This window comes from Canis lupus, chromosome 4 (assembly GCF_048164855.1).
Source record: "Canis lupus baileyi chromosome 4, mCanLup2.hap1, whole genome shotgun sequence".
NCBI classification, from domain to species: Eukaryota; Metazoa; Chordata; class Mammalia; order Carnivora; family Canidae; genus Canis; species Canis lupus.
Window position 1 is genome coordinate 34,478,057 of NC_132841.1, and position 26,419 is coordinate 34,504,475.

The 26,419-nt window shown below is 47.2% G+C and overlaps 1 protein-coding gene and 1 pseudogene across 3 annotated transcripts in view; both read right to left on the reverse strand.

The window, feature by feature from the left end:
- The window catches only part of GRID1 (glutamate ionotropic receptor delta type subunit 1), a 638,858-nt gene that overhangs the window by 250,848 nt on the left and 361,591 nt on the right, over positions 1 to 26,419 (reverse strand). The gene's annotated exons all lie outside the window — the stretch shown is intronic.
- LOC140632143 (glutamine synthetase pseudogene) lies at positions 12,895 to 14,514 on the reverse strand (annotated as a pseudogene).

The following is a 26,419-nucleotide window of genomic DNA, read 5'->3' on the forward strand; positions in this document are numbered from 1 at the left end:
GATGGGGAAGCTTGCCCAAAGTGTCACCGAGGCCCCTTCCAGGGCGTCGCGCCAACCTGAAGACAAACTCAATCTGGTCACTTCGTGGGGATGTTTCATAGGAAAGCAAGAGCCAGGCTGGAAGGCAATGCAGATGGTGATGAGGCCTGGCCAGCCTGCCTGGGAAGCCCCGGGGACTTCGGGTTGGGGTCCTGGATTCTGCAGTTTCCTGCCAGCGCCAACCCCCCACCACCAACCCTCTAAACTCTTGGATCGGGGTTCCTTAAGGGCTACGGCCTTGTGTCGATAACAGGCAGCTCCTTCTCAACATAGCCCCTGGCAGACGATGAACTTTGAAAGACGCATCTGGAATCAACGAACGACAGACTCACACTACTGCCCACTTCCCTGATGCTGAGAATGACGACGGCCAAGGACACAGGCCGGAAGCCCCCAAAGAGTCAAAAGGGGTCCTGACATTCGGGTACTCTTCCCTTTGCGTGGTCCTGCCTTAACGGAAACCCGCGCATCCGGGCCCCGTGTCCTTGTTCTGCGCGGTTTGGATGTGCACTTGATTTCTGGTTAACACTGTTCCGTGCAAAGTGCTGCCTGTGATTGAAAATAGTACCGTTTTCCTACACATCTGAGAGAAGGTGAAATGAAACAAAGTGAACTTGAAAGGTGGATAAATGCAAGACATCGTGACCTTTGGGAGCTGATGGAAACATGATCAAGTTTTAGAGCTTTGCTGTGGGGATATAATTGCATCTTCATTTGTGCTGAGTGCTGGAGCTCCATATATAACCTGCTTAGGACACAGTGAGTTCTGGACGAGTCTGGTCAATCAGTGGCATTTTAAAAGATATTACTGTAACATTGGAGAGAGGGTATTCATCCTCGGGTGGTTTGTTTTTTGTTTTTTTGTTTTTGTTTTAGCACCAGCGTTGATCTCAGAAAACCTATTACGTTGCTATTGAAAAAAAAAAGAAATAAAGAAAGCATCGTTGGCTAAACACATGTAAAAGCTTGATAGGGCTGAGTGGTCCTAGTCAATCAGCAGACCCCCCGGCCCTGGTCCCCACTGTTTACCAAGTGGGAGACAGGTGGCTCCCCGGCCTCGTGGTCCACGCACAGGGCGGGCACCCCAGCTCACGGCCTCCAGGGACGGAGACTCACCACAGACCAGCTGTGGGTCCTTCAGAAGAACGAGAGGCAGGTCCCAGGGCTGTGCTGCAGGTGCAACTTCGTGTAATAAAAAGTGAGAACACGCTACATGCGGATGATTTATGAGGAGGCGTTAATATCAGCAGAAAAATGAAATGGGGTCCGCTCCCCATGCGCCGCGGGTCGGGAGCCCCGGGGAAAGCGCAGCCGGGAGCTGGCGGCCAGCAGCAGCCGGTGGATGCTCGGGTTCCATCAGAGGGCCCCGATGCCCCCGACTGCCCTGCCACCTGGAGCCCCGGACGCCAGGGGGCCTCCCCGGGAGTCAGGGGCACTCCCGCACAGTCCTACCGAGGACCCCGACGTTCAGCAGAACCAGGCACTTCTGAGCGTATTTCCGCCCTGGGTCGGCGAGAACAGCCGGCGGCCTGTGCAGCGGGCCCAGGACAGTCCTGGATGCGGCCCCACGGGCCCAGGGACGCAGCTCTCGGCAGCAGGTGGCGGCTGAGCCGCTTCTCCACAGCCTGCTCCTCAGCTCCAGCTTCCAGCCGTTTTCAGATATAAGCAAAGCAAAGTCTAAAACTGATTAAAAAGGTTTTCTCCTCCCTCCCACGAGTATTTACACGTTCGTGCCAGAGCCTGAGGAGGCGCTGCCTGCATCCGCAGGACTGGCCCCGGGGACCCGGAGCATCAGGGCTACAGAGAGAAGGGAGGGGCTGGGGACCATCTGGGGCAGAAAACCCCTCCCAGGGCCGCTGGGTCACATCCAGTCCCCCAGGCCTGCCCCCCTGTGTGGCCGTTGGCCCCGGAGACCGGACCCCCGCACACACCCACCGGGAGAGCATCTACACTGCCCGGGCTGCTCAATTAAAGCATCAGCGTTCAAGGTTAATACCGTGACCCCTTCCAATCCTGCCAGGCGAGCCGCTTCTGCACACGGATCTAATTCCTTTGCTCAACCTAAATTGTTTTTAAAAGATGGAAGCGTTTGAATTCTTTTTAAGGCAATAAAGTTGAAAGTAGCAATTCTTTACCAAGCTGATAAGAGCTGCTGGGTGTAATTTGTATTCTTTTTTATGAGCCTGACTTTTCGGAGAATGGAATAGAAAGAAAAATATCTCCTTTTCAGTTCTGGAGACAAGAGCTGCTTCTTCCTCAGGGTGCTGGGGAGGGGTTCTCTGGCTCGGGAATTGTCAGGAAACAAGTCCCTGATTTGTGACGTGGGAAAGCCAGGGAAGTGCCCTGCACCAGCAGAGGGGCCTCAAGCTCCCCTCGACACTCTCCTCTCGCCCCACTGACAGTGATTCAGAGAGGCCAGGGATGGGACCAGGAGGTCCTGGGGAGTAAGGAGGGGAGGATATTGCAGATTCAGTGAAAAGAGAGAAGGGGGACCTATGTTCTTTAGAATCCATAATGTAAGCTGCCCTACAACCTTTCAAACAGCTTCTCTCCAAGTACAAAACTTCTGTGCAATTGGGTCCCAGGCCCAGGCATGGCCAAGACCTTGGTTTTTGCCCAAAGTCCTCTAGGCCAAATACACATATGCTTCGTCTGTGGGCTGTGGCTGTCCCGCCGCATCCTCCACTCTGGTGACCAGCACGTGGTGCTCAGAAAGGCCCTACCCATGCAACGACCCTGCTTGAGGAGGGCGCTCTGAGTGCAGGGCTCCTCGGCTGAGTATCTGGAGTAGAAAGAGCAGGGGAAAACCCACCATAGCTGTGCCCTACGCTTACTTGCCTTCGAGCTGTAGGTCTGAAGCATCACACTGGTTTCCTCTAATTGGATGATCTTGGTGACAGACATGAAGATAGGAGGCAACCCTACCTGACCCCCAGGACAACGTTAAACCTTAAACTCCCCAAATTCTCCCATCCACGTGCACGTGCACATGCATAGACACATAAACACACACACAAAGTCCACTTCATACACCTTTGTAGGCAAAGTGGGGCACAGATAAAAAGAAATAGCAATGAATCAACAAACACAAAATGCCCAGGATGGGCAACGTCGCATCTCTCTCAAGTCCCACCTCAGATTCACACTGGTCTTTCTTGCTTTCATGACCAGACTTTCCACGTGGCCTCTGAGGTGCTTATTCCAAAAATATCGATTCTCTATCTATATTGGCATTATTTCTTGCAACAAATCCTGAAAGGCGACCATCTCTGATCCCTTTTAAAAGAAGAGGAAAGCAAACTAGGAAATGACAAAACAGCCAGCTCTTTGGGTTCACAGACAGGAATAGCATCGTCTCTGCCTAGACTGGAGGACCCAGAAGTACAGCCCCATAATGAGAGCAGGAGACAACCTGTCAGCCTACCTGCAGTAGCTATCGGGCCCACCAGACCCCAAGAATGGGGAGACTCGTGATGGTTTCGGGCCCCTTCTTTGTGGTCATTCGCTATAGACTTGATGCTTCTCGACTCTGTGCTCCCTAAGACCAGGTTGGGTATAGCCCAGGGGGAAGGCCAAGTGCCAACTGGTGCTGGTCTGGGCTCAGGGGAAGGACTACTGGCACAAGGCAAGAGGCCTCAGGCTAGAAAGGGACTAGCCACATAGGCTTCCTGAGGAACTTGCCTGACCTAGAGAAACAGTAAGGCATGCGGGAGGCCCAAAGGAGGAAAAAATAAAAAAGACTTCTTGGATTCATCCACTTTGGGAAATCATGGAATTAAAAAGTCAAAGAAGCAGGTATCAACCTCGAGAAAATCCATGAACAAGTGTGAGAGAGACAAGAGCAGGATCCACCCACCCACTGAACAACCATGTACATGGGTTCCTCCTAGGTGCCGGGTGCTATGAGCAATCTGGACAAGGATGTAAGGAAGTCTTGGGCCCTGTCCTTGAGTGAATCCAGCGTACTTAGAGAGACAGTCCGATACAGAGAGAAAATGCTCCTGGATAAAAGGAGAAGGTGCAGTGATGGGAGAATGTTCAGTGAACGAGGAGCCAGGTACCAAGTCCGTCCTGCAGAGGGGACGTCCCCATGTTGGGAGTGGGCAGTAGTGGGGGCGGTCAGGAATTCCAGGCCAAGGGGACGGCATGTGGAAGCCTGGAGGTGAGAAAGGGCATTAGGTTAGGGCGTGACGGTCGAGTCACATCTTCACACCTTGTGAAGAAAGATTTGATCCTAAAGTCATTAGATGAGGCGAAAATCAATTATAATCAAAATTAGCCATGAAGACTCCTTAGCTCATGGATAAAGTGTAGTGCAGAAAATATAATCTGTGTAAAGAATCCTGGATCCACTCCTCTGACCTTCATTAATCAATGTGTCTCTATGGCCCTCAATTAGAGCTTCATTTTCATCCCCGCGTGTATTGACTAAACCATCACCCACTTGCCTGGCCCCGGAAACCCACGATCCCTATCCTGTCCTGCCAGATGGCTGCTCCATCCAGTTAGTCAGACCACACCATTTTGGAATCTCTTCCTGCCTTGCAAGTAAAGATGGGAGGTTTATGGTCAGCCCCGCATTCTAGGGAGGTCAGGCTGGCCGTGCGGAGAAGCTCTTGAGACCATGCACACATTCCTTCTAGCAGGTTCTCGACGGTGTCAAGCTTTACAGTGCCCATTGCCTATTGAGGAGGCCACTGTGGCATTGCCTACGTGCCTATTGACTGGAGTTAAATCTGCACAGGAAGCATCCCTACTATTGGTCATTCTGTGGCTCAAAATCAAAGGCAGGAGAATCAGTAGCATGAGGAATGAGCTGTGACCCAAAATATTGCCAGGTCCCAAACAGGCAGGACTTACGCAGCCAAGCCAGGCTTTTATCTTGTAAATCCGGAGCCCCCAGGTTGAGTACAAGGGAATAGAAGAGGCTGAGGGGTTGCTAAGAGTTCTCCTATTTAAGAAAAAACAAAAATCTATGCTCAGAAACTTTGAGATGAACTGCACCCTGCAGAACCATAAAGGACACTAACAGAAATGTGGCTGGAACGTGACGGGCTACACTGCGGCCCCTCCAGATTCCTATGTTGAAGTCCTAATCCCCAGTACCTCCGAATGTAACTGTATTTGCTGATAAGGTATTTAAAGTGATGATTGAGTTGAAATGAGGCCATCAGGATGGGCCTAATCCAGTATGACTGGTGTCCTTATAAGAAGAGTACGAGGGACTCCTGGGGGGCTCAGTGGTTGAGCGTCTGCCTTCGGCTCGGGGCGTGATCCTGGGTCCTGGGATAGAGTCCCACATTGGGGTCTCTGCAGGGAGCCTGCTTCTCCTCCTCCTCTGCCTGTGCCTCTGCCTCTCTCTCTCTCTCTCTCTCTCTCTCTCTCTCTCTCTCATGATTAAATAAATAAAATGTTTTAAAAAAAAAAAGAAGAAGAGTACAAGACACCAGGGATACGTGCTCATAGAGAAGAGGCCACGTGAGGTCACAATGAGATGACAGCCATCTACAAAGCAGGAAGAGAGGCCTCAAAAGAAACCACCCCTGCTGACACCTTGATCTTGGACCTCGGGCCCCCAGAACCACGAGACGATTCATTTCTGTGGTCTAGGCCGCCCAGGCCGTGGTGCTTTGTTCCGGCAGTCCCAGCAACCTAATGCAGGAGATGCTAAAAGTCCTGCAAAACACAAGCTCCTAACTGTGGTCAGGAGGTTTGAGATATGACACACTGATATCCCCACCTCGGGGAACCGCGGGGCACGCTATCAGACAAGTCCTCATCTCACAGAAAAGCATCGACCTTGGCTGAACCCCGTGTTTATCAAGACCACCTCGCCCAGAGTGTGAAGTTTCTTTGTTCAAGGGACACGCAGACATGTCACGAGATCTCAAGACTGCAACAGAACAGCGCGGGGGGGGAGGGGGTACATGGTGGTCTAGGCGTCCTCGGGAGAGGATGGATTGTGGGGGGGCCGCCGCTGGAGGAAAGTGCCCCAGCACGAGGAGCGCGGGGGCCAGCTGGCAGCGGGCCCGGAGTGGGGCCCCAGGCTGGAGAGGAGGGGATGCAGTGCAAGTGTTGCGAAGGCAGCGCGGGCCGGATGTGGCCGTCCCCGGGCACTGGGCGAAGGGGGAAGGACAGGAGGAGATCCGATGTGATGCGGGGCGCAGCCACAGCAGAGCAGAGGTGGACGGGCCCAGCCTCGGGACAGCGGGAGCCAGGGCGGCGGCCCCGAGGGCGTGGGAGACGGAGCCACGGCTGTGAGCCCCGGGCGGGCAAGAGCCTCTCCCGGGCAGCAGCGCAACAGCGGCGCCAGCTTGGCCTAGAGGCGCCCCCGGTCTCCCGCCACCATGGGACGTGGCCCTTCCGACGGCGGCCGCTTGGGCGCTGCAGCCAAGCCGCCACCTCCCGGGGCTGCAGCGCACAGCGGCTGCCCCGCTGCCCGGAACACGGTTGGTAAATTAGGAGTTACACACTCACACTCACACTCACACACTCCCCTGCCTTCCGCCGTACCCGGGACTGACCCACAGGGCTCTAAACCTCGAGGAAGGCTCCACAGCATCCTTGAGAATTCTGTGCTGTTGGAATCTGTCTGCTTCTCTATCCCAACGGTTCACACCAGCCTGGGGTTTCTTCCTGCCTTGTGACGTCATGCTCTTCCTCTTGGATTTATTAAGGGGGGGGCGGTTATCAGGCCGGCCTCCTGGTGATCAGGCAAGGGAGACCTGTACGTGGAGGAGACCTGGGTGCTAGTCCGTGCTTCTCCTCTACCTCAGGTAACTCCTCTGGGCCTCATCTTCTTCATCTGAAAGGTCTGAGAGAAAGGCAAGAGCGATGTGTGGTTCTCAGCATATGCTACGGTTCCATGGGCAGGTCCCCAGTGGTTCGGGCCATCCCATATGCAAGGAATGGGGGTCTTGGCCACATGTGGGGTCTTCGCCATCCAATATCAGAACACCCTTGATTTGTGGAGACGCCCACTGTATGTGTCTCGGCCAGAGGTGAGGGGCTGCAGAGGGAGAAGGTCCCTCTCCCCAGGCGACACAGGTCACCACAGACCTAAGCTTAGCTCCATGGACTCCCTCGAACCGTGAGAAAGTGACCCAAAGATCTAATTGAAAAGTTAATCCCAGCAATGAGGGTAGCGTTGTGAGTCCAATGACGGTGGCCTGTCTAGACTGTGCTTAGAAGTGACCTTGATCACATCCCCACCATCTGGCTTCCCAGAGGTTTTCAGCCCTGACTCCCCGTCCTTCTGCCCATCTTTGCGAGCTGCCCAATATCATTCGAATACGTTCCTTCCATGTCCTATTAACTCTGTTTTAAAACTTTTTGCAGCTGCTTATTTACAAGCAATAAGGAAAAATAATATTTATTTTTAAAATCTGAATATCAAACACTAGTAAGACCAATGTGCTAAACAAGAACATGGTTTTTTAAGGGAGCATAAATGGAGCAATTTCAAAGCACACTTTGACAACAACGAACCATAGTTCATAAACCTGTTATTCTATATACAAAATTATATCTTAAAACCAAGTGGGGGATCCCTGGGTGGCGCAGCGGTTTAGCGCCTGCCTTTGGCCCAGGGCGCGATCCTTGAGACCCGGGATCGAATCCCACATTGGGCTCCCGGTGCATGGAGCCTGCTTCTCCCTCTGCCTATGTCTCTGCCTCTCTCTCTCTCTCTCTGTCTCTGTGACCATCATAAATAAATAAAAATTTTTTTTAAAATGTTTAAAAAAAAATAAGTGGTACTAAAAGCCCCCCTGTTGACAGGTGGCAGTCCCTGGCCCTACTCCTGCTCTAGTCCCGCCCTCCAGAGGCAAACCCTCCTAACCGCTTTAGCTATTTCTTTGGGATTCAGTTCGGTGTTTCTCAATCTTACGTTCACACTGCTGCACTTGGTCGCTCAGTTTTGGACGTTAGCATCGTCCATTATCCTCCGGCTACGGGAATGAGGACTTAACTTCTTACACAACCCTTCAGCCTTTCATTTCCTGTCCCAATATTCCCCATCGACTTGTATCACGGTTTTTAAATAAAATCAAAAGCGTTGACTCCATTCGGACCATGAGATACCATTCCCTACTGAGCCAAGTAGTGGACTATGATGGTTACTTCCTTGCTCATACAACTTCTGCTTCTTTGGGGCCAATGGCCTCAATTTGTAGTTATTTACACAAGTGCTATAGTATACATGCCTAAATGCTCAACCGTGTAAAATAATCTTTCATCCCTTGACACCTCAGTGACAGCCTGTCAGAGCCCTGTCTCCCCTGCTCCCACGCGGACCCTTGGTCTTGGGTTGGATGACCAGCAACCATCCTGACACCTCCCTTTCTGCTCTACTGCTTGCAATCTTTGTACCTCTTATTGCTTACTATTCTTTTGGCTTTTATTTTATTTTTCTGAAGCCCATCTTAGAGTATTTTCCTAAGAAAAGGTCCATGAGGTGTAAATTTGTTAGTCTTTGCCTATATGAAATTTTTTTTTAAACTTTGCTACCACAGGGGCACCTGGGTGGCCCGTGAGTTAAGTGCCTGTCTGCAGCTCAGGTCATGACCTCGGGGTCCTGGGATAGAGTCCACGGAGCAGGCAGCCTGCTTCTCCCTCTCTCTGCTTTGTGCTCTTTCTCTCTTAAATAAATAAATAAAATCTTTTTAAAAAAAAATTTTGCTGCCATATGGATTGTTTTACTTAATACCTTAGGCTATGGCAATCTGAGTTCTTCCACAGAAAGTGTCTCTCCAGTATCTTCTAGCATCCAGTGTCCCTCTGCAGCATCCTAATGCCATTCCGATTCCTCTCGCTCCTGTTCCTTGAATACCACCGCTCTTCGTCCTTCTCCTGCTCTTCTCTCTGTCTTCCCATCTCTCCCTGATGCTCTGAGTCTTACCATTGCAGTGCTTTGATATGGGTGTTCTTTTCATTTATTTTGGTGAAGAGCTAAATGGTTGGTAGGGCTGTGTAGCCTGGAGACACAGGTCCTTTAGCTCTAAGACTTAATTCTTGTTTTTTTTGTTATTGTTGTTTTGTTTTGTTTTGTTTTGTTTGCTTTCTCCATTGTTTTCAGTTCTCTCTCCAGAATTTCTCTCAGAAGAATATTGAACTTCCTGGATGAAGCCACTCACTCCTGTCAATTCTTCTCTCTCATTTTATACTACGTTACTCTGGGTTTTACTTTCCTCAATTTTGTCTAAAACTTCCACTGGATTTTTACAATTGTAGTTGTCACATTTTTTTTTTTAATCTTCAGCTGCTATTTTGTGTTCTCTGTTCTTTTTCATAGCATCCTGTTCATGTCTTAAGGATGTAACTTTTTAAAAATCTTTTTAAGATAATCAGTGACAGGATTTTGATGTGCTGTTCCCTAAACTAACTTTGTCCTGGATTCCTTTTTTATGTTTGTTTTGTATTTTTTTGTTCCTATAAGTTCCTCAAATGCATAATGATCTTGAGTTGTCTTTTTATATTTTTCTTTGTTTTGTTTTTTTTCTGCTGTTAAGTGAGAGAAGGGGGCGGGGCAGAGGGAGATAGATTGAATCCAAGCAGGCTCCATGCCCATCGTGATCTCACAACCCTGAGATCATGACCTGAGCTGAAATTAAGAGTCAGAAGCTCAACCAACTGAGCCACCCAGGCATTCAAAATGTCCCTGACAGGCATGGGTGTGGCCTGTGGGTGCATGGCAGGATTGGTGGGCTTCCTTGCCTTTGCATCGCAAGGCCCACCCCTCTCCTCTACAGTCTCAGCTCTTGGAGGTCTTTTCTCCAGAGTTGTTCAGATTCTCCAGAAAAGATTCTTTTACTATTCTGTGAATGGTATGCTCCCGCTGCTGGCATTCTGGGAGCACGGCAGGCGAAAGAAGTACAAGTCCCACTACCCACCATGCAAATGCAAATCTTTGTCAAATTTCCCCGTTTCTGCTACCCACCCCATCCCCACTTTCTGGGGTCTCCGGGTGCGAGGCTCTCAGAGCAGAGAGAACCAGCTCATTTCCCTGCATCTCTATCATCAGGCACTGAAGGTATTATATCCTTAATCTGTTGAACCAGGTCCCCTTCTTCCACGTACTTTCTACTTTTCTAAAAACTAGCTCCAAGCTCTCCCCCACTGCTGTCTCTTCTCATGTACTCTTTGATCTTGCTGGTTTCTAACATTTAACTTTACTGTTATTTTAGAATCATGTAGGGGAAAGTAGGCAATAGTATGGGCAACCAATCAGAATTGGCTCACCAATCAGAAACCCATAAGTCAGAAGTTGATCAGAGGACAGTAAATTCCCTTTTTGCTCAAGCTAGCTAGAGTAAGTGCTTGTAGGCAACTGAGAACACTGACTGGTACAGAAGGCTGCAGGAGGACCCAGTAGGGATGAGTATGTCCATTGCCAGGGCTGAGTATGAAGGGCAACTCCTAGCAAAACTAGAAACAAAGGGAACATTGTTTTCCTGCACCAACCCTGAAAAGCTAGCAGAGAACCCAAAATCTAAAACTTCTCATAAGAATGCATTTTCGTAAGCTTTGGGGCGCTGAGGCTGCCTGCCCAGACTTTGGGGTGAGAGAGGGACAGCTGCCTTCTCTACTCTAATCTACAGCCCCTGGAGGCTTTTTGGGACGGTGTGTTCTTTGGGAGAACATACAACCAAACAGGTACGATTTCACAGAGAATTCTTGATCAAGCCCACAGTCCATTTTAGGCTTAGGTTCTGTTTATCACTGCTCGAGGGGAAGGATGTCAGATTCTTATCTGACAACTTCATTCCACCGCCCATTTAAATAAACAGCCAACCCAAGGTAAGGTGAGGGAAAGATCCGTCAGTAACCTCAGGACTGACATTATATCAATGGATGTGCATGAGGTCTGGGGATTTATAATAGCCTGTTCAAAGAAATAGTTCAAACACACTGGCTCACTTTGATCAACACATCCCTCTAGAAGGATGAATGATTTAAAAATCTACAGAATACAGGGATCTGGGCTCCTTTAACATAAATCTAGGGTGAGGGTTTCCTAGGCATCCTGTCCTTGGTGAGGGTGAGCCTGCGGGCAACAAGGGAAGCCAAACACCATGTCTCATTCCCCAGTCAGTCCAGGTTCTATCAGGAGGAGGGAGATGAGGGACAGATGAGGCGTGCTGTTTGTGGACAGGCGAGCTGTCCGGACAGCCTCCGACAGGGAAGGGAGAGCAGGCTAGAGGAGTAGGAAAGGCTTCATGGATGGGCTGGGCTGGGAGGGTGAGGACGTTTAGAGAGACCTGAAGGGAAAAGGACGTCATTAAAATCCTGCGTAGGAAGAACAAGGATGAGCAAAACCGTGAAGGCAGGAAAGTAAAACATCCCCCTGCTCTCAATATAACAAGTATAGAGACAAATTGCTCCGAATCCTAAGTGCCTACAGTATGCCCCAAAATAGTGGCTGGAAATGCCCCTAGTGGCCGGGATGGAAAACACCAAAAAACCCACAGTAGGGATGGCCGCTCACCTAGAGCACGCTCAACCAAAATGGCGGCTCAGAGCCAGCTCTGGGCCACTCCTCGGCGAGTCTAGATGCTCATGTGTGGTCCCCAGCACCATGCGTATTCGGGAGCATGTGTGTGTCCCTGCAGGCCTCAGATTTCTCTGCAAACCCGAAACTCATGGCTTCTTCTTTGACTCTAGTGCACAACTACCATATTTACATGAACAACATCATGTTTTTTCTCAACAAAACCACTTCACAAATCCCTTTCTGTACAACTATGATAAAAAGTATTTAAATTTTTTTCCTAATCCTTCTTAGCAAATAAAATACCTTGTGCCTTTTTAGAACGGAAAATGCAGTTAGTATGAACAGGGCAGTGAACAGCTTCTCCTGGCCTGGATGAACATTGGCAGATGGGAAGCCAGGAGGATCAGCTGGGGTCGCTGGCCAGGCTGGGGCCCAAGTGCCAGGCAGTCTACCTACTGCAGGAAGGCCTTGTGGGAGGGGGCTTGCAGGGAGTCCTATACCTCCAGGCTCAGGTTGGCGGGCACAACTGAGCCCTAAGGACCTTGGGACCGTTGGGATAAATCCACTTGGGAACTTGGAGTCCTCCCGAGTTTTCCTGTTTGTTTGTTTGTTTGTTTGTTTTATTTTTGCTTTTTAAAAAATTTTAATATATCAAAAGGCCTGCTTTAGTGACATGCTAGTCCCATCAGAAAATAATCCCAATAACCCCTTGTCAGTAATATGCAAGTTGACCAGCCAACTCTTTATTTCTAAACCTCTGTGTTTAGAAATATGTGTGTCTTTTAAACCAAAGCCACGGGGCTCAGGTGACTCCTCCTTCTACACTGTGCTTTCCACCTGTCAACCTACCGGTGTCTACCCCCAATTGCAAAAGGGTGGGCAGGGCACATGGGAGCCCTATAGTGGCAGTGAGGGAATACCAAGTCTCCACTCAGTAGGAGATCCTTATTTCCAGACTATTCACCTCAAGTCTGGCTCTCCGTGACCAGAATATTTTTCCTCCTTTAGGAAAAAAACCACACATATCTGCACACCCATATATATAATTTTTTTTGTTTTTACATTTAAATATAAAAATACTACTCTGCTTTGTGTTATAAATGGAGGACCAAGCAATAAGAACTTTTTCTGCTAAGGTAGGTCAATCCATCCTTACGCTGAGCTTGTCTTCAGGTGAGGGCTATCTCACCCCAGGTTGGGGAAGCCCTGCACCAGGACAACGGGAGGCATATTCCTGCCTGATTCTCTCTTAAGTCTCACTTTTAATAGAAAGTTGGTTATAACCTTATTCAAAGTGGAACTTCCCACCAGGAGGGGAAATCCTAACCTAACCCCAGAGTAAGTAACCCTCCCTCTCCCCAACACTCAGCTACCTCGGAAGAAAGAGCCCTCCCCCTCCCTTCACAAACACTATTCTCTGTCTGGATAGCAACGCCTATTGGACAAACACACCTGATGAAATGGGAACAGTGGTTATGTCTCCCTACCCCCCTCCCTATTAACATACTAGATAGCTTTCAGTGACAGGGAAAAAAAAGGGGGGGGTGTAAAAAAGATTAAGAACTTGACTCCTCTATCCTGGCCAAAGAAAGCAAGAGATATTAACTGGGCATGAGGAATAAAAAAGACCTTGATATTCTGCCCTTTGAGTTACAGCTATTAGGACAGTCAAGAGAGGGGCAAACACGGAGGCAGGATGGAGAATTAATTAGGAGGGGTTCGATGGCTGCAAGTCTAGTCCGCTTAATTTTTGTACTGGAAGGGTTCATCGCCAGTTTCGTTGAGAAGACATGTGCGGATGAGGGCTTCTGTCACCGAAAAGGGGTCGCAGTTGGCAGAGGGGCGACGGTCTTCAAAGTAACCCTTTTTCTCCTGGCCGACAGTCCAGGGAATGTGGATGCTAGCACCAGGGTTGGCCACGCCAGTGGAAAAGTCGTTGATGTTGGATGTCTCATGGAATCCAGTTAGGCGCCAGGCATTATCCAGGCCTCCCTTGGGATCGTAGGCTCAGATGTGGTACTGGTGCCGCTTGCTCAGTTTCTCAATGGACTCCTCAATGTACTTTAGACCATTCTCCTCTCGCATGGCCTTGGTGCTGAAATTGGTGTGGCAGCCTGCACCATTCCAGCTTCTGGGAATGGGCTTAGGATCAAAGGTTGCTATCACTCCGAAGTCTTCACATACACGATGCAAGATGAAACGGGCCACCCAGAGATGATCTCCCATGTCGATTCCTTCACAGGGTCCTATCTGGAATTCCCACTGGGCAGGCATGACCTCAGCGTTTGTCCCAGCAATCTTGATGCCAGAGTACAAGCAGGCCCGGTTGTGAGCCTCCACGATATCCCTGCCATAGGCTTTGTCTGCTCCTACACCACAGTAGTATGGACCTTAGGGCCCAGGGAAGCCATTGGAAGGCCAACCAAAAGGGTGCCCATCTGTGCCCATGAGAGTATATTCCTGCTCCATTCCAAACCAGGGGTGCTAGTTGCTCACCATGTCCATTATCCTTTTACAGGTATGCCTTAAATTGGTTTCTGCAGGCTTTCTGTTGTATTTGAAGACTTCACAGAATACCAGCTTGTTGGGGTCCTTGCGGAAAGGGTCGCGAAACAGGGCAGCAGGGACAAGATACATGTCACTGTTGGAGCCTTCAGATTGAAAGGTGCTAGAGCCATCAAAATTCCATTCAGGCAACTCTTCAACACCCTTGGGCTCACTGTCCAAGGTCCGGGTCTTGCAACGTAATCCTTCTCCAGTCCTGTCAATCCAAATATACATAGCTTGCACTTTCTCGCCCTGAGGCAGGGACATGTACACCTGCTTGATGCCTTTGTTCAAGTGGGAACTCGCAGAGGTGGCCATGGTGGAAGTTGTTCTGGGTGGGTCGCAGGCAGCAGGGCGGGCAGGCCGTGAGAGCGAGGTGCGGCGAGGAGAGGAGGCCCGGGCGCTGCTCAGAAGCTCCCCTCCGCTCCCATTCTCGGCTCTGCCAGTTTTCCTGTCTATTTTGACAAAGATGAACTCCAAAGTGAGTTAATGTCATGAGGAGAAATGCTGGGTGCAGACCTCAGAAAAGTTTCATAAAACAGCAGGTTCTTACACTGAATATGGACTAACCACACGCCAGGTCCCAGCCAAGTGCTGTACGTGGATGACCTCACTGAATCCTTGCAATAGCCACCCCGTCAGGCGGTACCATCAACCCTACCATTAAAGATGAGACAGTAGAGATTGCAGACGTATGTTACTCACCCTAGTTCACACAGGGAATAAAAGACTGAGCAAGAGAAGATCCCAAGTGTGCTGGGAGCCAAAGATTTCTGAACTGCCACCTGAGGGAAACCGAGGCAGGGCAAGACACCATCTGGAGGAGGCTGGAAAGCTTCAGAGATGGAGTTCCAATCTGGGAATCACAAAACCCTGCCCCCGTGTAGCTGGACAGGGAGCTCTGAGAAGGACACATGGGGATGTCCAACTGCTAAACACAGGCAGCCTGGAAAGCCTATGAGCACAGACTGTCAGCCTGGTTCCCCCGGCACAGGTGCTGCTCTGGAGTGACCAGTGGGTATCCCGTGTGCCAGGCCCAGCGTGGACCACAGCTCAGCCCGTCTGTCCTCTAACCCTAGCGGAAGAGCTGCTGGGATGTCAGAGACACCAGTCATCGCAGCCAATTACACACTTGGCAGCGTCTGTGCATCAGGCACTGCACTGGGTGCATTCCATGCATCCATTCCCTTAACTCCGCCAGCGATCCTATGAGGTAGGTACTAATATTAGTCCCGTATTTCAGGTGAACAAACTGAGGCACAAAGTAATTCATTAACTCATCCAAGGCAGCAAAGCTAGATAGTGGCAGAGGCCCTAATTTGAACCCAGCACTCTGGTACCAAAGCCCGGATTCGAACCACTCTCTGTACCACGTGTCCCTATACCAAGAACCGCTCTGAGTTTGGGCATAGCTAGTCGACATCACAAAGGCTTACGATATCCAAACCACCGTACAAGCTGGGAATACAAACGTAAGTGCGGGCATGCCTTTCAGGATCTCACTGCCTTTAGCACAGGCACATAATCAGGTATGAGGAGGTAAGAGTGCTCTGGAGAGGAGGAGCACACAGGGCTTCGGGGAGCACACAGCAGGGCACCTGACTCGACCTGGAGGGGTCAGAGAAGGTTTCTTGGAGCAGACGATGCTGGAGCTACATCTTAAAAATGAAGTAGAAGCTGGCCAGCAAGACAAACTATGAAACACACTTTAATTCTTCTAAAGCTTTTAAGCTCTACCTTGTGCCAAATCAAATCCCTAGGAAGCTCCAAGTCTGAATGATATCATTTCAGCTTTCCACAGAAGAATTTGCACTGAACTAGAATATCACATTGTTTATGCCTTTGGCTTTCAGCCAGGGCTGATATAAGAAGCAGTCATATGAATCACATTTGCATTGTTTGTAAAACTGCTAGCAAAGACACTATCCATTATGTTGTTCTCCGTCCCTTATCTACAGACTGATGTGATAAATGTCTCCCAGAGCTCTAAACTAAAAAATAAAACACAGAATAGAAACCTCTCTCCCAGTGGACTGGTATTCTTTATGGTAGGCAGTGTGGGCTACACAGCCTATCCGCGTCCGTCATTGTCTTGCCTACCAGGAAGCTCAGAACCATATTCCGAGTCTCCTGTAGCCTAAGTTTTCCGGTCCTTGATTATTTGGTGCTCAACACCGTGCCTTTGTTTTAATGGATTTGAGGTTTTATATCATTTTGTTAAAAAAAGATTTTATTTATTTATTCATGAGAGACAGAGACAGAGACAGAGAGAGGCAGAGACACAGGCAGAGGGAGAAGCAGGCTCCATGCAGGGAGCCCGATGTGGGACTCGATCCTGGGTCTCCAGGATCACGCCCTGAGCTGAAGGCAGGTGCTAAACCGCTGGGCCACCCAGGGATCCCCAAGGTTTTATATCATTTTGTAACTAGACCTCGAGTTGTCAACACTAGTGTTAAACAGTTCAGCATATGGAAAACAGGTTTAGCAGGCTTGCTTCACACTCAAGGCCACCCTGCTCCCCTACGTGCAGATACCTACAATTCCCCATTAGTTATTTTCTTCAAACCGTGAGTGTCCCTCCATACCCCAGAAGGAATGAGTCTAGGTCTACAGTCAAATAGGAAAGGTCTGTGAGCCAAAACGGCCCCTGTCTGCCGCCTGTGGGATCTGCGATGCGGCATCTCCTCTCAGAACAGAAGAGTTGTAAGTCACACTTCTGCAGCTGTGACCCTCTCCAGGACTTCAAGAAAACCCCGAAGACATGTCTTTCCAGAACTCCAAGCATCAGGGCCAGCTGCTGAGAGGCACTTGAGATAACTACGGTGTAAAGGAGTGTGTGGCCGTCTTTCACAAAGTGCGTGTGTGCGCACGGGCGTCTGTGTCTGTGTCTACCCAAATCCACCCTAACCTTTCTGCTCCATCTCAGCATGACCAATGCTCCTTTTATCCCCATTTACAAAATGAGGTTGCTATGAAGCATTACAAAGATGATACATATGAAGCACCTGGCATCGGCTGGCATAAAGATGATCTCTTTATTTGCTCTCCCCATGCTGACTGCAGTCTCCAGAAGGATGAGGGCTGTCACTGCTTGAGCCTCCAGTGCCTAATGCAAATCCTGGCCCTTAAAAGCAGCCAGACACTCCATGCTGAGAACACAGTACTCACTTGATAAATACTGTTGGAACAAATCAATGACAACAAACAACAGATCTGAACAGATGACATGATCTATAGCTAAGTTGCAAACTTACTCCTTTTACTCAATGTGCAAAGATAACCTAGCCTCTTATTTTCCAGAATGTTCTTCACAATTCTCCATCCCCACCCTTGAGGACCAGGGAAACAGACGTATCCATAGGTGTGTCTCTCCAGGATTCCAGGTTTTGTTGGCTCTAGCGGATGTCTTCTAGATATCCTCCCCTTGACCCTGCTCCTTCTTCCCATGACAGGTTTTCATGACCTAATGGTATGGAGGGTCTTGGAATGGAGCATGCTCCTCTGACCCAGCTCATCTAGGCTAGTCTGTCCGTCTCTTCACCCCATGTGCTGGTCTTGTTGGTGAGGTTGGTGGTCCGTTTCCTGGCTAGGTGAAGGCCTGGTGGTCTTGCCTGGCTGACTTGGCTCCCATGACATTGAGACGTCTCTCAAATTTCAGCCATGTCCTGCCTTTGACCACAGATTACACAGAATGGCCCTATCCAAAGGACATTTTCTCCTTCTCCATGGCAATTCTGAACGCAGCTGTCTTCTGCCCTCCCCAGAAGACACATGGAAATGTTCAGATCCCTTGTCGATTCAACATGCCTCCTGGCTGGCACAGGGAACGTGAAGATGAAGAGGCGTAGGGCACAGTGTATGTTCCGTGCACTTTATGCATGCATTCCTCACGAGATGATTCTTTACCCATCTGCCTCCCAACTTCTGGGACTGTGCTGGGCCCACAGTGGGCACCACAGAGTCCTATTAAACTGAAGTGAGCTGTCTGGAACTAAATGCAACTGAACTGATTTGAAGTGGGTATGATTCACTCCTCATTCCTGAGTCCATGTTCATGAGAACTGGACCTTTTGAAAACTAGCTCATAGACTCTATTCAAGAGAAGAGCCTGACTCTGGTTTGAGAGAAAAAGCTGACATTAAATATCTCTGGTGAGCTATTTTGAGATTCAATTAAAAAATATCTAGTTAAAAGACAGTGGTTAAAATGACATTAATAAAATCTCTTCTGATACTAAGCTTTAACAGTAGTTTAATAATTTTAATTCATATTTGTTTTTTGGATCAACAGAATTTATTTTTTTATTGGAGTTCAATTTGCCAACATATAGCATAACACCCAGTGCTCATCCCATCAAGTGCCCCCCTCAGTGCCCGTCACCAGAATTTAATTTCATAAATTAAAACAATGTGTTGATTGCCTCAAAGTGGCCATTCCCCCACTTTACAGACGTGAGCTGGCCCAGGCCCGAGAGCAGATTTTGAGAGATTCAGCAAGCCCACATCCCCATCTGCTTCACCCAAACAGTTCCTCAGTCTCATACTGGCAGTCTTAAGTACACTGGGTTCACCTAGCAAGCTTTAGAAAAATACCCTAGTTCAGGCTCCACTTCTTCTGATTTAATTAACCCAAGTGGGTCTGAGCAAGGACAAGCATTTTGAGAGAAGAGCAAAAACGCTAGAGACAGAGACTACTGAGCAATAGGAAGTGTCTGCTCTCACACACAAAAACCAGATTCAGGAAGTCGAAATATAGAGCCGTCTGGGGTCATTTGCTAATAGGGACAAAAAGGAGTGCCCTCTGATTGGCCCCTGTAGGTATCAGGAAACCAAAACTGATATTCAAAACACTGACCTATAACTACAATAAATGGGTCTTTGGCCTTTGTGTCCAGCAAAGCAGCCGTAGTGGAGGTACAGCCACTCCCTGGCCCATCTCAGTCTTTCCTCGGTATGCCGTCAGCCCAGTGGTGAGTCTGACTATGCCATCATGGCCCACTGCTCACGGTGGGGGAGGAGGGTCTCCCCTAGAAATTGTGAGGTTTTTGATGGCAAAGGCTGAGTCTGATAAATTTCTATGACCCCATCACCGAGTCCCATGGGCCTCCACCAGGAGCAATTATGATCCTCCCACCCCCAGAGAACATTTGGGAGTATCAGGAGATTTTTTGGGTTGTCAGACTTGGGGAGGGGGATGCTAACTAACTGGCCTCTAGTGGGTAGAGGGTGGGCATGAGGCTACACATCCTACAATGCACAGGGGAGTCCCCCACCACAAAGAACGATCTGGCCCAAAATGTCAATAGTACCTAGGTTGAGAAACCCTAGTTTAGTCTAACAGTTGATAGACTTGACACTAAATATCAGAAAATTATTCTCATCAAGAACTTTCTTCTTCCCACAGGTATTCATCACCCAGATAAGACCAATGTGATCTATCAACATCGAGACTCCTCATACCAGATTTGTTAGCTACCTGGTCTCAATTCAAGACAAGATTTTGAACTTAGTATATTAACCAATGGAGTTCCTTCAGGAGGTCTGAATGCCTCCATTCCAGGGATGCTACCCAAAGCTCTTGACAGGGGAATGCGAATGGGAAAGACTGTCTCCCTAGGGCTAATTCTCCAGGAAAAACCATCTGAACTTATCTATATGTAGGGCCCAGTGCTGAGAGAGTGATTTTTGTCACACTCAAGACCCCTTCCTGGATCGCCAACATCTAAAGGCTCAGCTGGGATGAAACTCTACCCTCTTCTCCTCCCCTGAAACTCAATACAGCAAGTATTCTCCAATTTTTCATATTATAGATTCTAAATTTAGAAGAACAAGGAAGAGAAATTGTTATTTTTATCTGAGTACTTACTCTGTGCTAGGCGATGCTTTATGTGGTTTAGCTCCTTGAAGGCATAGAGCAATCCTATGGGGTAGTTTCTGTTATTATGCCCATTATACAAATGAGAAATATGAGGCTCAGACACATGATGATACACCATGACACAACACAGCCAGGATTTCACTGCAGGGAGAGTGAATAAGCACCGAAAATGTACAAAAGCCTCTCCAATTATGACCCATAGGAAGGTCCACGTGGTTGTCAACAACCCAGTTGCCCACGGGACATCACCTGTAACAACGTAGCAACTGTGGGAAAATAGGCCAGGAACCAATTTTGTTGGCCCCTAATGGGCATCAGAGATATAGTCACTTAATCTTTGACTCAAAAAGCTTTAAAAAATTAAAATCTGCTAACACCAGAAAAAAAAAAAAAAAAAAAAACCTCTCATATTGAACCCAAAGTAGTCACACAGAAATGCATTACGTAAAATTCCTTTTTAAAATTATTTCCCTAAAAGTAACAAAAATTGCTCAAATAAACTTGAGCATAGCTGTTCAGACCTGCCAAAGGCTGGTTAGTTTAAGAATGGACAGTGACAGTTGTGGCCTCCTAGAAAACTCGGCCTTGCCAAACGGCTGTGCCCTGAGGCCAGAATTCTACAGATGGGTCATTGCTCAGGTCCTGTTCCACCTGGTGCCTTGTTAGTAGGTTGGCTTCTCTGCCTGCTCGCCCAAACTGCCCGGGGTGGGGGGTGGGGGTGGGGATGTGTGCAGCTGGGCAGGGGGAGGGGAGGAGGGGTTAATCCCTCTCACCTGCGTCAACAACCAAGTCAAGTCAATTCCTTCCCACCTCACTCTATCCAAGAAGGCCTTGTTGGGCCCCGTGATGCAGACTGGGATGTTCTTTTAATTGGTTTATAGAAAAGACACCACCTATGTTAGTTCTCTGGGGTTTCTTAAATTTAATTTAATTTAATTTAATTTAAATTCAATTAGTTAACATATAGTGTATTATTCATTTCAGAGGTAGAGGCCAGTGACTCATCAGTTGCATATGACACCCAGTGCTCATCCCATCACATGCCCTCCTTCATGTTCATCACCCAGTTACCCTGTCCTCCTACACCCCTCCCCTCCAGTGACCCTCAGTTTGTCTCCTAGAGTTGAGAGACTCTTATGACTTGTCTCCCTCTCTGATTTCATCTTATTTTATTTTTCCCTCCATTTTCTCTTTTGTTTCTTAAATTCTACATGAGTGAATTAATATGATAATTGTGTTTCTCTGGTCGACTTATTTCACTTAGCGTAATACCTTCTAGTTCCATCCACATCATTGCAAATGGTAATATTTCTTGTTCTTTTTTCTTTCTTTTTTTTGGGGGGGGGTGGCTGAACAATACTCCATTGTATATTTATACCACATTTTCTTTATCCATTCACCTGTCAATGGAAAGCTGGGCTCTCTCCATAATTTGGCTATTGTGGACATTGCTTCTATAAACATCAGGGTGCAGGTGCTCCTTCAGAACACCACATTTGTATCTTTAAGGTAAAAACCCAGTAGCGCAATTGGAGGTTTATAGGAACCTCCATACTGTTTCCCAGAGTGGCTGCACCAGCTTGCATTCCCACCAGCAGGATAGAGGGTTTCCCTTTTTCCACATCCTCATCAACATTTGTTTATTTCCTGACTTGTTAATTATAGCCATTCTGACCAGCGTGAGGTGGTTTTGATCTGTATTTCCCAGATGCCGGGTGATGTTGAACATTTTTTCATGTCTCTTAGCCATGTGTTATGTCTTCTTTGGAGAAATGCCTGTTCATGTCTTCTGCCCATTTCTTGACAGGGTTGTTTTTTTGGGTGTTGAGTTTGGTAAGTTCTTTATAGATTTTGAATACTAGTCCTTTATCAATAAGACATTTGCAAATATCTTCTCCCATCCTGTAGGTTGTCTTTTTGGTTAGTTCTCTCTTAATGTTGCAAAAAATTACCCCAAATTTAAAAGCTCAAACAACACAGATTTATTACTTTGGAGTCCTGCAAGTTGGAATTCCAATATGGGTCTCCCTGGGCTAAAAATCATGTCAGCAGAGCTTACTCTTTTCCGGAGGCTCTTCCGGAGGATAGAACCTGTTTCCTTGTTCTTTCCAACTTTCAGAAGCTATTCTCATTCCATGGCACATGGTGCTGCTTTTTCTTCAAATTCAGCAGCAGTGCATCTCACTGGACCTATCTTCAATAGTCACACAGTCCTCTGACTCTTCTGGCTCCCTCTTCCACTTTTCAGGACCCTCAAGATTACACTGGGCCCACATGAATAATCCAGGCAACTCTCTTTATTTTAAGGTCAGCAGATTAGCAATCTTAATTCCATCTGCAACCTCTCCTTTGCCATACAACCTACCATATTCACAGTTTCCAGGGGTTAAGACATGACTTTGGGGAAAAGAGGACAGGGAGGCATTATTCTGCTACCACACACCTGTTAGATGGGGTAGCAAACTGGTAGAGAATGTTGGCCCCCACAAGAATTTGAAGGCCTTGCTATGGGGCATGCCCTGTCCAGTTTGCCCAGTTCCTGTCACTCTCTACTGTCTTTCCCCAGTCCTCTGCCCTCATTTACCTTATCTGCCTAGACCAAGGAGGCATTTGGGTTTTCCAACCCGGGTGTAGCGAATCTTCAGGAGAGGGACAGTCTTGCTTAACTTAAGCTCTTTTCTCAGGAAGCTGAGCTCAGAGGAGTGATCTTGTGAATGGACCCCAAGAGTTCCTGGCACCATGCCATCCCCAGGCCTCTCCAAAGCTACTAGAGTGAATAATGAATGCAGATTCTGGGATACACACGCAATGATGTGACTTCCAAAAAAGAAATTCAAGAAGCATTTGTTTCTATTGATGTCTGGGTGACTTACAGCTCTAGATATATATCTCCAGAATGATTTATCTGAATTTTATAGACCCTAGACTTTTCCCAGCTGAAACCCAGTTACTGCTTCCACAATAACTCATTGGATTGATCGCTTTAAATTTAAAGGGGCACTGGGAGAACTTTGGCTGCCTGAACTGTTTAAATCTTGTGCTTTGTGGAAGGTTCTGTTATACTTGTGGATGACCTGAACACAAAGCACTGTAGGTCCATGGTAACAACATGGCGCCAGCGGGGGTGGGAAATGCAAAGGCGACAGGGCCAGAGCTGGGCTGGAGAAGGGCGCCGGCCAGAACCTCAGAGAGCAGACCACAGCGAAGGCTCTGGTCCAGAGGGAAGAGCTCCTGAAGTAGCAGCTTAAGCAACGAGGACTACTGTGAGAGGGTGGATACAAACCAGGACACAGAAGCAGAAACCAGGTGGGGCTTACGAGCTGCCCGCCTGGGGACTGCAAGGCAGGATGAGGGAGAAGAATTTTATTTATTAAGCACCGACACATGCTAGGTACTTCCCACCAACCTGTGACATTTACTCATTTATTCTTCCAGCCTTGGGAGGATTGGTCTTAATAGTCAGGAAGGTAGAGGTTAAAATCCCAGCTGTACCTTATGCTAGCTCAGTGTCCCTGGGTAAGTTAATTACCCTTTATAACCATCATCTTCTCATCTGCATATATATATATATATATATATATATATATATATATATATATATATATATAATACATAGTAATTTTTGTGTATAATATGTAGCTATTTATTTAAAAATTATTTCAAGGGATGCCTGGGTAGTTCAGCGGTTAAGCGCCTGCCTTTGGCTCAGGTCATGACCCCGGGGTCCTGGGATTGAGTTCTGCATCGGGCTGCCTGCATGGAGCCTGCTTCTCCCTCTGCCTGTGTCTCTGCCTCTCTCTCTCTCTGGGTCTCTCATGAATAAATAAATAAAAGCTTTAAAAAATAAAAAATAAAGTAAAAATTATTTTAACATAGTAATGTATTTTAAAATTACTATATATAGTCTATTACTATATTGTTATTACTATATTATTACTATATAGTATATTACTCTATATTAAATGTATTATAGTATAAATAGTAGCATAACAATTTCTATAGTATAAATAGTATAATAATTTCTAAACACAGATTTTATATATAAGTTTATACATATAAAATTAGTTATATATTCTATGTAATACAGTATATACCTCACAGAGCATGTACCTTTTTTTTAAGATTTTATTCATTTATTCATGAGAGACACAGAGAGAGAAGCAGAGACACAGGCAGAGGGAGAAGCAGGCCCCATGCAGGGAGCCCGACATGGGACTCAATCCCAGGACCCCAGGGTCACACCCTGGGCCGAAGGCAGGCGCTAAACCACTGAGCCACCCAGGTATCCCGAGCATGTACCTTTCAAGGGGTGTTTTCAAAAAACATTTAATAGCATGGGAAAATCCTCTTTCTTTAACAACATTAAAAAGAATAAAAAGTAGATGGCAAATACTAATATAATTCTGATTTTGTAAAAAGAATATATATACTTTGAATATGTGCCCATCTATGTATGCACATATGAAAGAAAATAAAATGTATGCACATATAAAAGAAAATAAAAATATTAACGATAGTTATTTTCATGGTGGGAATTCAGATGATTTAATTTTTAAATGTACTTTTCATATTTTCCAAATTGCCTACAATGAACATGACATACTTTGAAATATTTTTCTAGATTTGCATTTTTATTGCAAAAGTGATCCATGTTCAGTGTAGGAAATTAAACTTTGTTACCACTGGGAAAAGCTTGTTATGAATTCTTGCAGATGTTTTCTGTGCATGTCTAAATATATATGTAGAGGGCATGAGTTTCACAGGCCAAAAATTCAGGTGTGCAAAAGAGGGCAGCTTTAGTTTTCTGTACCTGAATTTTCTTTCAATCTCGAGCCCCCCATTCCACCTAGTGGCAGACACTTTTTCAAGCAGTAGATTACACTCAAATAAATGTTTTTTAACTAACCCACCCCCCTACTTTTTTTTTTTTAAGATTTTATGTATTTATTCATGAGACACAGAGAGAGAAGCAGAGACACAGGCAGAGGGAGATGCAGGCTCCATGCAAGGAGCCCGATGCAGAACTTGATCCCGGGACCCTGGGGTCACGACCTAAGCCAAAGGCAGATGTTCAATCCCTGAGCCTCCCAGGTGCCCTCCCCACTTCTTTTACTTGGATTTGCATCTTCAACTTAGGGGGCTGACATGGTAGCCAGGTCTGTGGGGTGTCTGGCCCTCACTTACCATCTGACTTTGCTTGAGTAAGCAGAGAGATACCTTTTGTCTGGCTTTGGTCTGCAGGATCTAACCCAACTGGCAGGCTCTGGGAAACATCAAGTTTCCCAAATCTACTTATCAATCATGTCAAACATTCTGGAACACCTTTCTCGACTGGGAGCTCCCTTCTGGTCCAGCAGTTTTGGATCTCTATTTCACATGGAAAACTTTTGCATGCTCTCCCACTCATCCCTCAAACCTTCTTGGGCTCTCTCAGGGCTCTAAGAGAAATTTCTATTCTGATGCTGCAGCCGGCTGGCTCTGCTCAGGGGACGTTTGCAAGGGTTACAAGCCCACGGAGTTCTGGTGGGGTCTCTGACACCCATGACCAGTGATCTGAGACCTGTGACCCAGCTTTCATTCTTCACTCTGGGAGAGCCTCACAGACACCGAGTCCTCCCTGATGCCCACTACACTCCAAGAGCACTCTTTTGACTCAGATCCTCTGTTCCTAAGGTGGGTATGATCTGTGATCTTCACTTCCTCTCTGTGGGTCAGATGGCCAGCTGGGATACCCGAGGCGTATGACATAAGCCTGAGGTCGAGAGCCCTTTGACTCAGCCTGGAGACCCCATAATAAGCCTTTGCTTCTAGTGGTTTCATGTTCTGCAGTAGCATTATCATCTCCTCCTTACAGCAGGACCCAGAAATGACCTTGTTTGAGGGGTTTGGGGGCCTGGCACAGAAAGAGCAGAAAAACACATCTGTGAATATTTTAGAATATTCGCTTGCTGTATTTGTACCTTTGGGTATGGGAAATATGAATATATAGATAGTTGAAGAGTAGTATCACAGTGGAATCATACCATACATACTTTCAGCTGAGTAATATTTTATTGTCCTGTTTGGTTATCTAATCCTCTCCCAAAAATAGAATAGTTCCCGATTCTTCACTATTATAATGCTGCAGTGAACAGTCTTGTTCGTTATCTCTTGTCCACTTGATCAATTATTTCTGCAGGATAAACTCCTAGAGGTGGGGTTGTTATGTCAAAGGATATTGTTCTGCAGTCCCCGTCAACAAAATATATATGGGAATATTATAAGTCTAAGAAATCGAATTCTGTGTAAAAAATGATACTTAATAAATAAATGTAATAAAGAATGCTTGAATAAATCAGAATAAATCAAAGCTACCTAAGATATATAGTATATTAAAAAATCATATGCAATGGAAACAATAAAATGACTAAACCCTGAGGAGAGAAAATACTAGGAACACGAGTATTATCTCACCTTGAAATGAGG